This window comes from Vanessa tameamea, chromosome 12 (assembly GCF_037043105.1).
Source record: "Vanessa tameamea isolate UH-Manoa-2023 chromosome 12, ilVanTame1 primary haplotype, whole genome shotgun sequence".
In the NCBI taxonomy this organism is placed as follows: domain Eukaryota; kingdom Metazoa; phylum Arthropoda; class Insecta; order Lepidoptera; family Nymphalidae; genus Vanessa; species Vanessa tameamea.
Genome location: NC_087320.1, coordinates 2,029,125 through 2,044,469, shown reverse-complemented (window position 1 = coordinate 2,044,469; position 15,345 = coordinate 2,029,125). Strand labels below are relative to the sequence as shown.

Genomic DNA, 15,345 nt, shown 5'->3' with positions numbered 1-15,345 from the left:
TATATTTAGTCACGAGATCAACGATGCAATTGATAGCAATTTAAATACATACCTAATATATTAATAATTTAAGAATACATTTATATCCTACATAAAACACGAGGTCTGGGTAAGCACTGAACACTGATTAAAAAAGCACATCCTAAAAAAACTAGGACATATTTTAGTATCGTTATTGAAATTTCTTGTCCTAAGTCCTGCGACATTTTGCGGTTACACGCAAACCAGCTTTCTCAATTAAAATCGTAGCTTTGCCGAATAAGACGTATAAGACCAACTGTCGCGTTGGTATACTGGTTAGCTTATGCAGATTAAGCTAGGAATGGCCGCCATTGCCAAAATGCGGTCTTGTTCCTAGATTTTTGGGACTATCTTGCCGAATTTTAAACATACATGCTTTAAGTAGAAAACATTATCATAAAAAAAACAAAATGCCGAGATGGCCCAGTGGTTAGAAGGCGTGCATCTTAACCAGGCAGGCACCACTGAATTTCCATGTTAAGCACAACATTTGTGTTTATAATTCATCTCGTACTCGGCGGTGAAGGAAAACATCGTGAGGAAATCTGCATGTGTCTAATTTCAACGAAATTCTGCCACATGTATATTCTACCAACCAGCACTGGAGCAGCGTGGTGGAATATGCTTCTCCTCAAAGGGAGAGGAGGCCTTTAGCCCAGCAGTGGGAAATTTACAGGCTGCTAATACTAATGCTCGTCCGCCAAGATATACCATAAAAAGAGATTTTTTTTAACTGTTTTAGTTGTGTTTATAATTATACTTGTGCGCATTTACGAATTAAGTTATCGTAAAGATTAGTTGGGCGAAAATCTGCGACATGTTTATCCACCAATCTCCATTAGACCAGCGTAAAGAGATAAACTCAAAACCTTTTTTTTAAAAAGAGAGGCAATTAATGTCTAACCTGTAAATTATTTAATAGAAGCTTCCTATTGTTTACCGTACCTTAAATGCACGTAACATACATATATAAAATATCCTTATAGTATTTTAACGAGGTCAGAAGGAAATTAAATTAAAACCATACAAAGACGTCTTCATCATTCACATCCGTACCAGGTCACTGTTATTAATATTAATGTATGCGGATAATTATTATTTATGTACATTTGCGAATCAATATACATTTGAAAAAGTCGAAGCAAAAAAAAAACGATCCAACAATTCGTATCTTATGTCAAATTATATTTTGTTCCATTTGCTATTGAAACACTGTCTCGGCCCTTGGAGTAGTAGTAAAATATTCATTAAAAGTATAACACCTCGCCTTATTGCCTCCACCGGTGACAGGAGGGCTGGTTCGTTATTTGCCCAGAGGATCGGAAGTGCGATTCAATAGGGATATACTGATAGCATTCTTGCCACCATTCCACGCGGTCAATATTTATATAGTAACAATTTTTAATTTATATATTATAAGAAATATATTATAAGAAATATAAACCTCATAACTAGGTAAGACTTACTCCACCGATCCCAATAATCTTTCGAGAAACAGTACTTTTATTCAAGAACGAGCCGTTATACTCGTAATTACCATCTTCTTATAAATCATCTTAAATTCTATTGTTAGTGTAGTGTATTGAAAGTGTACTAATTGGCTCATACTTCTTACAGTTCCAATGTATGTAAGTAAATGAGAAAACTTACCATCAGGAGACTTAAAGTGGCTTACCATTAGCTTTTTTTGATTCTTCGATGAAAAAACTTTATTAAAGAATCTTTTACTTAACGTGATGAAAATTCCGGTTGGATTGACGAATTAAAACTTGTGCTTAGTGTTTGTATAATATGTACTTTGACTAAATCTGATATAATTGCATCGAATTCATCAGAACTGTACTGTTTATTCTAATACAATCACATGTGATTAAATACTAAAGCTTGCCATACACGTATCTGTAATGGATGCGCCATTATCACGAATTTAAGTTGGTCGTGTAACAAAGGATCGGTCGCGTTTCGATGCATTGGATTGTAAGACTACTACCGAGAAGAACCGGCAAGAAAATCAGTAGTTACTCTTTTTCAATATAATTTTCATTAAATACAATTAAATATGTATGTATTATCCTGCCTGGAAGTCATCACGTAATACTGGATAAGTCTATTAATAAATTGTCACTTTATCGCAAGCGAATTAAATGTGATCTTTGCCTTTTAGCCGTTTTCCTATTCTTCTAACATAACGATCCTGTTGCGGTTCAGTCGAAGGTGGATTGTTGAATTTATATGTGATATTTTATACTCATAATATATTGCTCAATTAAATGAACGGTGATTTTTTAAATCTACTTTATAAAACTTTATATAGAATATGCAGTTTCGTGTATGGATACCTTTGAATGGAATTTCAATACGTTCCTAATACGATATTGAATATTAATTTAGATATCCTGTGACGTGAGTATTGGTTGTTTGAACGGTATTAGTTAATAATTTTTTTTCGTAATTTCGCAGGAACAGAGTTAGAACCGTTTTCAGAATCTGGCATAGTTTAAAGGTAAACTCTATCGAGTTTCATCTGAACGATTTGTCAATTTAGACCAGCTTGACAACAACTGGCTTCCCTCGAGGTAGCTGATCCTGAATGCTGAACAGAGTTAGTGAAATTTGATTCCATAGTTACCAACTGCGTAGCCGAAATTATCTTCTCAAAAAGAGAGGAGGTGCTACTCAAGAGTGGGACGTTTAGAAGTGGTTACTTATCTTTACTTTTACTTAAAGTTTTTAATTTTAATTTTACAATTATCTGTAAAATTGGAATTAGAATGATATACAAATGATAATATGAAATTTTATAATTTAGAATATTAATTAGTAACTACTTTATATTTCGAACAAATAAAATTATTTATGTCTACTGGAATCGAACGTAAATTTAATGTACTTATATATCCAACTAAAGATTTTATTATCTGTGGAAAAAAGGTTAAATAGCGTTGGCGGGCTTTTGAAATAATAATAAATATAAATAAATAGTATGTGTTTTCTAACTGTAATTGTAGTTCATAAATTGATGAAATAACGGTCAAGTGTGACTTGACTAAATCATGGAAGTAATTAAAACTATAGAAATGAGTTTTCTTACATTTGCAATTTACTTTTCACCTTCAACCATGCCTAATTCAACAAAATTTTGTAACGTTGCTACAGCGAGACGAATGTCTTTCTTACGAAGTAAAAATAAATCACTCAATTTTGTAATGGTATTCAATACATTTGTGATGTTCGATTCAATTGGATTTGGCTTAGAGTATTATTGCGTGTTTCCAATTCAACTAAGTGCTGTTCGTGTTTGAAATGGCTTTCAATTTAGTGCTCGTTTTTAAGCTCTTTATTTTCGTTTTAAGCTTAGCTCACCTAATTTATTGACCTAGGAGGCAGTAGCAGGCTACCACAGAGTTTCTATATATTTGATTCAGCTCTGATGATCTCAGCTCGGTGGTGAAGATTCCTTGCTTAAACACTGAATCTTTCCTCTAACAGGTGTCCTTTGCCCAGCATTCCTATCTCCCATATTTACTAGCTTTAACTGGTGTAATGAAATACATTTAAAGGCGGTCTTTACCGTCAGTATTGTAATATAACAATCTAATATTCGATTTCGAGCATCACGTGCAGTACTAACTCGCTAGCTGATAAACATTTGCCTGTATTGTGATGATCTAATATTCGATTTTGAGTTATTCATCTGCAGTCAAATCAGTTGTTTTCTCCTACTGATGTGATGTTACAAAAGTTGCGCACTGTAATACTTAGTGCCTTATACTAATTTATGTAATGCTCGAATATGAACTTTTAGAATACAGGCGAATTTTCGAGGTGAGAGATCGACCTAATGTTATATAAGAGATAAGTTATTAACTTAACAAATAAATAATTGCATGTCTGGAATTGAACCTGCGATCTACTCTAGATTCTCATATCTGTTCTGTTTATTTAATCATCTGATTGACTGCGATTTACTTTATGGAAATAAATATTTAACTTTTTAATTACTTTTTAATCTTCTATTTTCAGATTGTAGACTAAATTGAATTTCCAGTACAGAGTCTGGTGAGCAGATTGCATGGGATTTGTACGATTGCATTTTACGTATTCCGAAATGTATCGGTAAAGCTATCTCATAGCTTTATAATATCGGTGAATAGAATGATTTCGGAAAAGCAAAAAATGAACATAAATATTACAATTTTTTTTATATTATCAATATCAATTTACCTGACTCCTTCCAAGGTCGATCTCGATTAGCCTGTGGAATATTTTTTTACTTTTTACTTTAAACACGTTGTAGTTCAAACTCATCTAGATGCATAAATAATAATGTATGTTTCCGCCACTTAAATATAAAAAAGTATTAGTTCAATATTTTGGATTATTTGTTTGTTTTTTATTTAACAAAATAATTATATACAGATAAATATTTTGAAAGCATGAGTGTGTGGTGAGAATTGTGGCAAGAATGCTTAATATAATAAATACATACTCAAGGATATCTTTACAAAATTAAGCATCAATTAAGTTCATATATTTTTGTGCCTCATGTCCCGGTAAAGTTAAATTAATTTTGAACTTTAATCAAATGATAGATAGTTTTAGTTAGTTAATTTAATAATGGCGGTTACCTACGTAGTTCATTAAAATTTCACGCTTCTAGGTTTTAGCAACGTTGAGAACTATGCCTGAATAGTTGCTAGTCAAGCTCCTAAAATTTATACTTTAAATTGTCATATAAAATATAACTAGAAATATTTTGGTATTTTGATAGATTTTTTTATTTGGTGGTAGGGCTTTGTCAGGATATTCGACCACCAGACAGCTGTACTCAGTAATGTTGTACAGACACAAGGGTCATAACATCTTAGTTTCCAAGGTTGATGGCGCATTGGCGCTATAAGGAATGTTTAATATTTCTTACAGCGCCATTGTCATTGCTGTCGGCTTAGTATCAGGTGACCCATTTGTTCGTCCGACTACTTATATCATAAAAAATAGACTTTAATGACCACTACGGTTTATTGTATTTTTCACTCGCAGAAGAAATTTCTAAAATAATTTCCCTTAAAAATGTTAAAACTTATAAAAAGCTTCATCAACTCTGAAGAAAAATATTTCGTAAAGTAAAAACATTTTTCTTGGAACTCTTCATTTCTTACGAATCAGTTCGTTATCGTGCATTCTCTTTGGAATAAAATATGTCGGGTGAACTTCCGTTTGCGTTTTAAACGAAGGCTGTTGTGTTCCGATCTTTGGGGACATTCCAATTTTTAAGCTCCTCTTGTCTCGCACACTGGGTCTTTTTTTACTATCCAATATAATTGTAACATTTATTTATATGTTATGCTCATATTTATTAAGAAAGTAACTTAGAAATGTATTATATACATAGGCAGATAGATTGCGTCTAAATAGGATATATACTTATTTACTTTAAGTAATCAATACCACAGAGTAAGAAATAAGAGAATTTATGCAAATTAAGAGTAAACGGGATACAGGAGTAATGATTCTTATAGTCAATATCTGGAATCGTTTCACTATTGGCACTTGTCCTATTTGGCATTAACGGGTTCCCTGTCCAACTGACGCAATCACGAATCGTATATGGTACACGGGACAGGGAAATGGTTTAAGCGCATTATTTGGTTGTTTTTGAAACGATCGCCTCCTGGCTATTTCTATTCATATTCAATATATGTATTTATTTAGATTAAAAAAAAGACCCGCTGAGTTTCTTTCGCTGGCTCTTCTCAGGTCAGGGTGTTTCCTTTTCCGAACCGGTGATAGTATTAAATTTGACTATCAATAAGTAAGTGTAATGCTTCTATATTGAATAAAGGAATTTGAGTTTGAGTTTATCCAGAATAATGTCTAAAAGTATCTTAATTGTCTCTTAGTGCTCCCTGCACGTTTTTATTCGAATTGATAAGAATATACGATTTCGAAAATACGTTAAAGTAAACACATAACGAAAATTGAGTCTCAGATACGAAAGTTCAATTCTGCTTCAGAGACTTGAATATATTGATAGATAAAACATCAACTTACATCTTGTGATTCAATTTATAACAGCAGCGTTTGAATTTAAATATATTCAAAAGTAAATAGCGCACGCAAATACATTTTACGATTTTTTTTTGTTTCTTTTTCTATTTCGTTTGTGTAATGGCTAGCTAGGCTTTAAATTTCGATATCCTTGTTACAAATAATTTGATCAAAAAACTTTTGATGTCAGGGCATTGTCGAAACTACGTGGAGATACAAATTTGATAGTATAACACTCCTACCAGGGACAGCTATGCCCGATCGATCACCGGTCGTACCGATTGCCATTCTGTTGGATTAAAAGAATGATTAAATAGATTATACTATAATATCTCCCGCACAACTACAAGTACTTCTTGAGATTAGTTACCGTTGCTACCTGCCCTGCCACCAAGTAAAGGCAGGGCAGGCGAGCCCGTCTGAATAGATACCACCCACTCATCAGATATTCTACCGCCAAACAACATTACTCAGTATCGTTGTGTTCCGGTTTGAAGGGTGAGTATGATATAGTTTATGATATTTAATAATAAAAAATATAAAGTAACAGCCTGTCCATGTCTCACTGCTGATCAACAGTATACTTTCCCTTTTGAGGAGAAGGTTTAGAGCGTACTCCACAGCTTTGCTTCTTGTGGGTTGGTGGACACATGAGACAGATTCTCATCCGCCACATGCAAGGTTCTTCACGAAGTTTTCCTTCACCGTCCAGAATGAGATGAATTATAGTCACAAATTAATCACGTATAGTGACTGCTCCGGGTTTGAACTGAGAATAATTTGTTAAGATTCATGTCATGGGCCATCTCGGCTCTTCAATCAAATATAAAAATGTTATATTTATTTCTAAAGTATGAATTGACACTGAATATGCTTTAAACTTATTTATTAATAAAAGCAAGGCATCAGTTAAGCAGGATATCTTAAATTTAAAACTGTCAGAAGTGTGACTTGTTGACACTTAGCCTTAAATTAATGGTTTCTTTTGGATTAGCAAAAACCTTCATCATCGTGACAAGTTAACGACTTACAATAAGCCTTACGAGGATTATACTAAATCGAACGACCAAAAATCCACCCAATATTCACATACTGTACGATGGTACAGTAATTAGAGAGATGTCTCTAATTACTACTACGCGCTTGATCGCGCAAATTGTTTTGCGCGACGAAGCGCGTATGTGCAATAAAACGCCGAATGTCTTCGTCTTATACCACTAGGCCAAAGGTAATAAGCGCTTGTGGTCATAAGCGACTAGTGGTAATAATTAAAATAAGTTATTTTGTTTAACAGTAGCATTTCAATGTCACACACTTTAAATTTGATTAAATCCAACCAAATTCACCGAGTTATACTCGATTATTTAGTCAGAAATGTGACAAACTTTACACTAGGTTTGATACACATCAACACTAGCCCATAGATTTGTTGATTAACAATAATTTGGATTTTTTTCTACGGTTAAAATGGAAACAATGGTCTGCTCTAAACAAGTATTTCTTTGTGACTGAATGAACATATGAGCTTTATTTACGAAGAAAGAAAAGGAATAATGTTTGAATTATAACAAAGGAACTTTGATTGTAACCATCATTTACTTTAGAGCAAATCTCATTTTCTAATATCGTTCTGGAATAGTGCAGCCATTGGGGCGAACGTTGTATTGAGTTCAGGAACTTGGAACTAAATTGAACAAAAGTATGTTCGAACTGCTATTTTATTACAAGGCTACGACGCTTACGATGATAACACGTTGACTTTATTATTTTTCTCTTAAATAACTGTAGTAATATTTAATTAAAATTAAAAAAGTCTTATTCAAGTTTTAATATTTTTGACACCCAGTTACAAAGTATATGAATCTTAACGGAATATGCTTGATTGTGCTTGTAATTCATCCTGAGCACAGTGGGGCATAAAACCGGGCGCTTCTACGCTGTTAGAAAAATACATTTGAATTGTAAAAAAATAAAGTTGATATAAATAATCATTTAAAATAATGATTTTTACAACGGAACGTTAATTTGCAGCGATTATGCACCAGAGGGCCACGCGACATTTAACTTGGGCAAGTATTTTTTTTCTTTTGCCCCACTATCCTATCCTAATCGATCAGCAGCTTGGCTTTGTAAATAAAAAATCGACAGAAACTAATCTCTGCGAATTCGTTCATCGATTGATTACATCCATGAACAGAGGGCACCAGGTAGATGTCGTGTATACTGATTACTCCAAAGCCTTTGACAAGATCTCCCATACGCTATTAATAAAAAAAATTGAAGGGGTCGGTATACACGGCGATCTTCTAAGTTGGCTGTCTTCTTATCTCCGCAACCGTAGCCAGGCTGTGACGATAAAGGGTTTTTGTTCGTCGTCTGTACCTGTAACTTCTGGCGTTCCCCAAGGTTCTCACCTCGGACCACTACTGTTTAATGTGTTCATCAATGATGTCGACGATATTATAAAACATTCTTCTTTCTGCATATGCAGACGATATGAAAATTTTTAGATCGGTCACGTCTTCACGTGACTGTTTATTGTTACAGGAAGATCTTGATCGGCTCTGTACATATTTCAAGGACAACTTTCTTAGTGTAAATGTGTCTAAATGTAGTATTATCACTTTTTCACGAAAACTAAATCCAATCACCTACAATTATTACTTGATTGTAATTCTTTGAATAGAGTGACCGAGTTGAGGGATCTGGGAATTTATTTAGACAATAAGCTTACTTATAGGTTACATTTAACCCAAATAACAGCTAAAGCCTATCGTATGCTAGGTTTTGTTCTGAGAGTCAGCAAAGATTTTAAGTGCAACTCAACGTTTGTTCTTTTATATAATACATTGGTTCGATCTGTTTTGGAATATGGATCTATTATTTGGAATCCACACTACAATTTATATATTGAGATGTTAGAAAATATTCAAAGAAAATTTATAAAATACCTTAATGTTAAATGTCGTGCAACAAATGAAATTTTTACAATTACCCCACTTGCTGATCGTCGAACACTTAAAGATCAATTATTTTTATTTAAATTAATAAGGAATTATATAGATTCACCCTACCTTCTAAATTGCTTAAGATTCAGGTGTCCTAATATACGAACACGAAATAAGGCTTTGTGTAGTTTGCCATTATTAAAGTCAAATTATGCACGAAATTCTTTTATATAGGAGTCTGTAATTAATATAACACTAAATTTTCCAGTATTGTTATATTTACAGAATCAGTTGCTAACTTCAGGAAATTTGTGTTAGAATCATAAAGCCTAGATATTTTATTTATTTATTTTAAATTTGCCCTTCTTTCATAGTTTTGTATTTTCTTATTATCATTATATTAGATATTATAATTTTGTTCTGCTCTTATTATGCTTTTAGTTATAAGTGGAAACTTTACTGGTGTATGTGCTAATTTTTATTTTATAGCTTTAAGAGTGAATTGTACTGTTTGTTACCCTAATAAAGTAAAATAAAAAATAAAATAAATATTTTTTTTATATTTCAATCTGTGACGTCATCATATTTTGACATCAAATAAAAATGGAGAGACCGTTTTATCTCTTTAGATACATATAATGTCAGAATTTTGGGAGTGACTGCTGTTCCATAGCTCATTATTATTTTGAAAGTAAACGAATACAAAAAATAATACAGTTAGTTACAATTGTTATAAAAATAGATTGAATTACCTATATTTTTTGTCATTACTATGCATTGTAATGTAAAAGTGTAAGACTCAATTAGAATGTAATAATTTATACTGAATATTATATGGATTATTATTATGTGTTTATTACAGAATTTGTCTATTATAATATTACATTTTTAATCTGTTAAGATTAATAGATACTCGTCATGGCGGGAAAATTGATTCTCGGGTATATTTTATTAATACATTATACGTAGTATCAAGTAAAATATTAAGTATAATTCTTATAAAATTACATAAGAAAACCTAAAAAATATCGTTTTATTTCGTTATATTCTAAGTTATTACAATAGTAAAATAAATCCAAAACAAGAGAAAAAAAGGAATATGAATGTTTTACTTGGAAATATCGTCTCATAATTTTTATATAAGACTGATAATAATTTGTTGATGTGCAACATCTTTCCTCTCGCTTTCACGCAATATCTGAGAGTGGCTTCGTGAAAGGGACGGTGTGTGTGTAACAGGAAGCTTAATCTAAAAGGTTTAGGGCAAGCACAATAACCACAGATGTCTTAAAAACGATCAACTAGCCAATAAATATTAAAAAACCATTTTGACCTTCCCCCATATTAAATAAATACGACCGCCACACCAATGTTTAGCTTCGACCGCTTCTGACAGTGTGCTGAATGAAACAGACAGACGAACTAAATATGAACTCAGTTACAGATAATGTTATATTGAATCGAGTGATTGATTATGAGCTTAGATATGAAGCTGTCCAGTGAAAGGATCGCACTTTCAGCAAAGCCATACATGATTAATTATTTATTATAAAACTAGGCGGATAGACATATGCTTAAAGAAATATTAATCATTTCATTCAACGCCAATGCCTCACCAACCTTGTGAGCTGAGATATCACGACCCTTGTGCCTGTAGTTATACTGGCTCTTCAAGCCGGATCACAATAATACTAGATATTGCTGTTCGGCGGTAGAATTTATGATGAGTCGTTGTTATTTACCCAGATGGGCTCGCATAACCTTCCACAAAGTAATATAAAGTATTTGTTGATACTCATCATTGTAGGTACGTTCTTCGTTCTTGGTTTCGTTCGTTTTCACATTTACCGGTATACCAGCTCTTTGTCCTAAAAGAAAGAATGAATGAAGATCAATTTGAGTGCCAATCACAAATAGTCATCAAGATCCTATACATTTTTATTGTTACTCTAAAATCTTTAATTATCTATTCATCTATCAAACGTTTATTTTTTGACAAATCTTTAAATATTTATACATGGATTTAACGTGAGGCGAAAGAAATAATTTCACTTCTACAAAACCGACCGCTATCGCATGTGACAGATTATAAATAAAAACATATGGAGCGCGCGGAACATTATACTGTGAAATTAAAATGACTTAAACTATATTTACCTATATAGTTAGTTAAGGGACTCGTCCAGTTGATGTTATTACCATTTCCATTACAAAGGGAAAGTTGTATTCCATTATCTTTAAATTTTACTTACAAACAATTGTTTTAATATTTAAAGTACCAAAGGATTGTGGTTACATAACTCTTAAAAAACGGAAGCGATTCAGAATGTAGATTCGGGAAGAATTATTGGCAACTCGGTTTTAGTTTCCAAAATTTATAGTAATTCTCTATCAGATTTGGACACGAAAACCGTATTCGATCAGGGAGAATTCTACTAACTTATAACGGTTATGACATATTAAAGCTAAAACTGAGGGTCAATTCTGCTTATTTATATGATATGATCCCGATAATATTACCTCCCACCTTCGGCCGAACCGCAACTGGATCGTTGGAAAAATAGGAAAACGGTTAAACGGCAATGATTACGATAAAGTGACAATTATTTCGTAGAATCAGCACCCTGGACGTTTCATTCGGTAATACTACTTAAACCATTGATTTGATTTAAAATTATATTTTTTACTATCAAAATTATAGTCTAAAAGTCAAAACTGCTTAAAATTTCGACCAAATTTTCAGAAACCAGTCAACTGTTGACATTTTGTCTGATGATTAATAGCACCCTGGAAGATTAGCATACACCTAGTCAACACAAAGTGACATCTACAAATGATGTCTATGAAGATTTATGTTAGCTCTTCGATGATGAATATTCGTAAGTGTTTTTGAATATGAGCGAAACGAAAGCAGATTCCCTTTCAAATATCGAATATAACTTGTATATGATTATACTTGCTGTCCTTTTTTAACTTAATGCATTAAAGAGTTGTCAACAATTTTCGTTCTGTTCTTTCAAATTTATTTGGACACAGTGTTATACTAAAATAAGTACCGTTAAGAATTTTTACATGGATGTTAAGTGACGGTCCGTCAATGACCCACTAATGAAAGTTCACTTAAACCGAAGTTTTAGAGGATATTTGACCAAGCTATTTCGCTGCAGGTCGGGATTTCCTCGCGTTGTTTACCTTGACCATTGACCACGAAATGATTGCAAACAAACATTAGGTAACTTAAAAACTAGAGCATAATAAATAAAGCATAGTTTACATAATTATATTATAATTTAGGTTATTTACTAATCATTTAATTTTTTTTTATGGAAACAATTATATTCGCCATGCTACTCTAAAATATGCTTTATTCTTCATCATCATCTAATATAGGGAATCTATTCATAATCTTTTAACTTACGAAGGTGTGCCCGTCCACTAAATTACCGACGTGAAATACCTGAGTATAATCGTGCCTATGAAATTTTTAGTGAGAGTCTCTATTCTGACATAAGTTATCTCGACTTATGTCAGAATAGAGACAGCAAAAAAAAAATTTGTTTATGCACGCCAATAATTTAACGAAGAGGTCCGCACCTTCGTGAGTGGACAGATCCATAGGAAGCAGCGGAGAAGAGGTGGCATAATTATAGGCAAACGTCATGTCGTCCGCCGACATGAGATAAAAGACATTCTAGGTCAAAAAATGTTTCACATCAAAAAAGTCTCTGTTTTGCATGCATATAAACGACTTCGTCAATATATATATCAATAAAGTAGCTTTCAGTATAACAGATAGAGCAGCTCTAAAATGCGTTGATCCAAAAGATTCATGGTCCGATTATTCAGTTTGGATAACGGTCTCCGTTAATCTACATAATGCATAGCCTGTTATTGATCTCAGATTTGCTTAAATTGGAACGGTTAGTGGTTGTATTCAATGGCAAATTTCAGCATAGAGTACAGGAAATAGTAATTCAGTACAAGTCTCCTTATAGGATTTCGGCAATTCGATATGATGCTGCTTTTTGGTGCAATCATCTGGGTAAGTGCCACCGTCATATATTTCACCAAGAATCTGCAATGTTTTATATTACTGTATTCCGGTTTGAACGATGATCGAATCAGTGAAACAGTGTCACAAGGGACATGACATCATAGTTCTCGTGATTGGCGGTGAGTTGGCAATTTAAAAAATGGTTAATGTTTGTAACTGTGCAAGTTTGTATGGGCAATGGTGATCACTCAAAATCAGGTGATCCATCTTAAGTGTTGTTCACTGACAGGTGTCCGACAGGACAGCACAGGAATTAAGATAAAGTTTGAAGCGAATTTACACCAATTTGTTGTTCACCGAGATGCCGAGATGGCCCAGTGGTTAGAACGTGTGCATCTTAACCGATAATTTCGGGTTCAAACCCAGACAGGCAACACTGAATTTTCATGTGCTTAATTTGTGTTTAATATTCATCTCGTGCTCGGCGGTGAAGGAAAAATTCGTGAGAAAACCTGCATGTATCCATCAACCCGCATTGGAGCAGAGTGGTGGAATATGCTCCAAACCTTCTCCTCAAAGGGAGAGGAGGCCTTGGCCCAACAGTGTAATGTATCGTTCACCTTAGAATTATTCATATATTTTTTTTTTCTGTAATCCCTATATTTATTGAAAACAGTCCGGCTGTCAGATTATCTCGCATCAGTTAATCTACAGAATGCAGTTTGTACAATAAATTGGTGTATGGATTTGTGAAAGTTGCGAAGTGTGCCAAAAGTCGGTTGCAGCGGCCAAAATTAATCGTTATTGTGAATATTCTATCATAAAATTGAGTGCAATGTATTAATTATAAACAGATAATAAAAGAATAAAATGAAATAAATAAAAAGTCCTGAAATATTAAAAAAAATACATCGATTAATATAATAGGTTATTCTCTCTCCAAATATTAATTGTCTATTTGCTTTTTAAATTTATTTAAAAAATAGAACAATATTTCTAAATTACATTCTACATTTAAAAATTATTTGGGCAGAATGGCTCGGTCTTGACTTTTAATTTTAACGTATTAATTGCGTTATAATTCAATTTTCTATTCTCGCAGGTTGACCTAGATGTTGCAGAATCGCTTATCATGCCACGATTTTCCATATCGTGAGGAGGGATCAATGTCAGTGCTTGATATAGCAAAATCGTGATGTGCCTGGAAATTATATTGCATCCCGGTATAAAATGAATTTAAATATGTTATTGTTAGTAGAATATCTCAAATGCTATTGCAATTTTAAGGGGGTGGAAATAATGTCATCCCCTTAAACTGGATAAGACCAGAGAGTGAAATTTTTTAATTGACGTTTAATATATTTTATTAAAATACCAGCCTCGTAAAAGAGCCAGCTTATGGTTAGTGGTCACCGCTGTTTATAGTCATAGGTACTTAAAGAAATATTAATCATAGCTTATGTCAACAATGCGCCACTAACCTTGGGAGTTAGATGTTACATAATATCCCTTGTAACTGTAGTAACAGTAGCTCGTACATCCTTCAATTTGGAATACAACAGTACTAAGTATTTGGCAGTGGAATATATCAATTCAGAAGCCTTATAAGTTTGAAGCTAGACTAACGAAGTAGTCAACTTGATTAAAAATTAAATATAAATAATTAGCTATAGCCGCAGTTGTATTCTGTAAGAAGAAACTCGAAACTCACTGCAGAACTCGAACGTGAAATGCCAATATGTGATGTGTAATATATAAAATATAAAATACACGCATCAAAATGGCGTATTACTAAGTCGTTTGTAATGTTGACATTTCACGGGCGAGATACGATGTGAGTTCTTCCAGAATCGCACAGACTTAACTTAATAAATAAGAAAAATGAACTACAGCGTACAGAATTTTTGTTTAAATAAAACATTCGCTTCCAACTGAAGAACAGCATCCTTCAAGAGTATTTGCATAATCATTCAAGATCAGATGCAAGCGACTTAGTCGAGGAGAATAATTGAAAATAAACCTTGTCTGAAAAGAAAATCTCGGCCATTTGTTAACTCCCGTGTTCCTGAATGTAAAAAAAAACAGCTGTTTTTATTTACTTTGACCATTTCTATTTACTTTTCTGTTATAATAAGAATATTAACTTTATTCTGTTGACGCTATTTATTAAAATATCATTTTTAGAAAAAAATATAAAATTATTAAATACCGTTTTACAAACTCGTATATGTATAGTAAAAACCGGGCGATTATTATATTATGATAAAACTGGCGAAAACTATTATTTACTTATTATAGTATAGTTATCAAAAAAACTAATAGTAAAAATAAATA

The 15,345-nt window shown here is 32.8% G+C and overlaps 1 protein-coding gene across 1 annotated transcript in view; it reads left to right on the top strand.

The window, feature by feature from the left end:
* The first annotated feature begins 406 nt into the window (after window positions 1-406).
* The window catches only part of LOC113392926 (leucine-rich melanocyte differentiation-associated protein-like), a 267,313-nt gene continuing 252,374 nt past the window's right edge, over window positions 407-15,345 (top strand). The window contains exon 1 of the mRNA XM_064216496.1: window positions 407-417. The gene's annotated coding sequence lies outside the window, so the exon portion shown is untranslated. The remainder of the gene's footprint in view (window positions 418-15,345) is intronic.